Source organism: Schistocerca piceifrons, unplaced genomic scaffold (assembly GCF_021461385.2).
Source record: "Schistocerca piceifrons isolate TAMUIC-IGC-003096 unplaced genomic scaffold, iqSchPice1.1 HiC_scaffold_936, whole genome shotgun sequence".
Taxonomy (NCBI): domain Eukaryota; kingdom Metazoa; phylum Arthropoda; class Insecta; order Orthoptera; family Acrididae; genus Schistocerca; species Schistocerca piceifrons.
In genome coordinates, this window is record NW_025729208.1 from 4,605,938 (window position 1) to 4,608,437 (window position 2,500).

The 2,500-nt window shown below is 60.0% G+C and overlaps 1 pseudogene; it reads left to right on the forward strand.

Moving 5' to 3' along the window:
• LOC124771710 overlaps nucleotides 1-2,500 on the forward strand; it is a 7,550-nt pseudogene that overhangs the window by 1,830 nt on the left and 3,220 nt on the right.

The following is a 2,500-nucleotide window of genomic DNA, read 5'->3' on the forward strand; positions in this document are numbered from 1 at the left end:
GCGAGGCCCTGGAGGGCTGACGCGGAGAAGGGTTTCGTGTGAACAGCCGTTGCACACGAGTCAGTCGATCCTAAGCCCTAGGAGAAATCCGATGTTGATGGGGGCCGTCATAGCATGATGCGCTTTGTGCTGGCCCCCGTTGGGCGAAAGGGAATCCGGTTCCTATTCCGGAACCCGGCAGCGGAACCGATACAAGTCGGGCCCCTCTTTTAGAGATGCTCGTCGGGGTAACCCAAAAGGACCCGGAGACGCCGTCGGGAGATCGGGGAAGAGTTTTCTTTTCTGCATGAGCGTTCGAGTTCCCTGGAATCCTCTAGCAGGGAGATAGGGTTTGGAACGCGAAGAGCACCGCAGTTGCGGCGGTGTCCCGATCTTCCCCTCGGACCTTGAAAATCCGGGAGAGGGCCACGTGGAGGTGTCGCGCCGGTTCGTACCCATATCCGCAGCAGGTCTCCAAGGTGAAGAGCCTCTAGTCGATAGAATAATGTAGGTAAGGGAAGTCGGCAAATTGGATCCGTAACTTCGGGATAAGGATTGGCTCTGAGGATCGGGGCGTGTCGGGCTTGGTCGGGAAGTGGGTCAGCGCTAACGTGCCGGGCCTGGGCGAGGTGAGTGCCGTAGGGGTGCCGGTAAGTGCGGGCGTTTAGCGCGGGCGTGGTCTGCTCTCGCCGTTGGTCGGCCTCGTGCTGGCCGGCGGTGCAGGATGCGCGCGCCTGCGCGGCGTTCGCGCCCCGGTGCTTCAACCTGCGTGCAGGATCCGAGCTCGGTCCCGTGCCTTGGCCTCCCACGGATCTTCCTTGCTGCGAGGCCGCGTCCGCCTTAGCGTGCTCCTCCGGGGGCGCGCGGGTGCGCGGATTCTCTTCGGCCGCCATTCAACGATCAACTCAGAACTGGCACGGACTGGGGGAATCCGACTGTCTAATTAAAACAAAGCATTGCGATGGCCCTAGCGGGTGTTGACGCAATGTGATTTCTGCCCAGTGCTCTGAATGTCAACGTGAAGAAATTCAAGCAAGCGCGGGTAAACGGCGGGAGTAACTATGACTCTTGTTTCAGCTGGCCCCAACACTCGTAATAGATCAGGTAGCGGTCCTCCCACTGGAGGAGCTGCGCCAGTTGTTGGGCCACCAGCTGACGTCGCCAGTCCGGGTCGTGACGCCTTGCCGGCTTTCCAGTGCCCCGAGTGCAGTCGGAGTTTCGGCACCAAGACTGGTCTTGGTGTGCATCGCCGCAGGGCTCATCCTGTCGCAGCGAATGCAGCAATTAACATCCAGAGGGCGAAGGCCAGGTGGTCTAGTGAGGAACTCCTACGCCTGGCCCATGCAGAGGCAGTGCTAACACTCGAGGGCACCCGGTTCCTGAATCAGGAATTAGTGAAGATCTTCCCGCACCGCTCACTTGAATCCATCAAGTGCCAGCGTCGTGCGGGAGCGTACAGGAACCAGGTCACCGAGTTCGTTGCTGCTCTCTCTGCCTCTGCAGAGCGACCTCGCCCCTCTGATGCTGCTGCACCCCCTGCTGGGGCTTCCACGTCTTCCCTGACTCCACCGTTGTTAGAAGATCCTGTTGACCAGGCCATCTGGTCGGCCTTAGCAGCCTTACCATCGTCGGGTCCGAAGTACCGCTCAGTTGACGACATCTTAGCGCTGGGACACACTGCATCCAGGCATGTCATTATGGGCATGCTGCCACCTGTACTTGATGCCTTAGGTAGCAAGGAGGCATCCCACAATCCCGTTGCCTCCAAGCACATGTCCCAGCCACCTGAGCGGAAACGAGCTCGTCGGAGGTGGGAGTACTCTGTGTGCCAACGCGCGTTCTCCAAAAACGCGGGGCGGTGCATTAACGGCATTCTTGACGGTACACTGACTCACCAACCACTTCCAATTCCTGGCTTGGTCGAGTTCTGGAAAGATCTCTTTACCCGGCGTCCATCTGGCCGGGTTGACCGCCTGGATTGTCGGTTGTTACCGTCCCGTGTTGAGGTGCCATTTCAAGAGCTGTGGGCGCCCATCACATTGGAGGACATTGCCGCAGCTCTCCCACCTCGTCGCTCCGCTCCGGGCCCAGATGGACTAACACCTGCCCAGCTCCGTCGTCTTCCCCGTGAGGTCCTCCTGAAAGTGTTAAACCTTTTCCTTTTGACCCGCCGCCTTCCATCCCGACTCCTACAGGCCCGCACCTCCCTGCTGCCCAAGAAGGCCGCCCCAGCATCCCCCGCTGACTTCCGCCCGATCACTGTTTGCTCAGTCCTCGCCAGGGTCTTCCATAAGATCCTGGCGGGTCGGCTGATGCGGACCTGTGTGTTGGACGGGCGTCAGCGGGCCTTCCTTCCTCAGGATGGGATGCTGCACAATTCATTCTTGTTGGACCTGGCGATGACTCAGGCCAGGGTGAACTGTAACTCCCTCTATGTCGCGTCCCTGGATGTGTCCAAGGCATTCGACTCCCTGGACCATGGTGCCCTGAGGCCTGCCCTGAGGGCACATGGTCTGCCAGA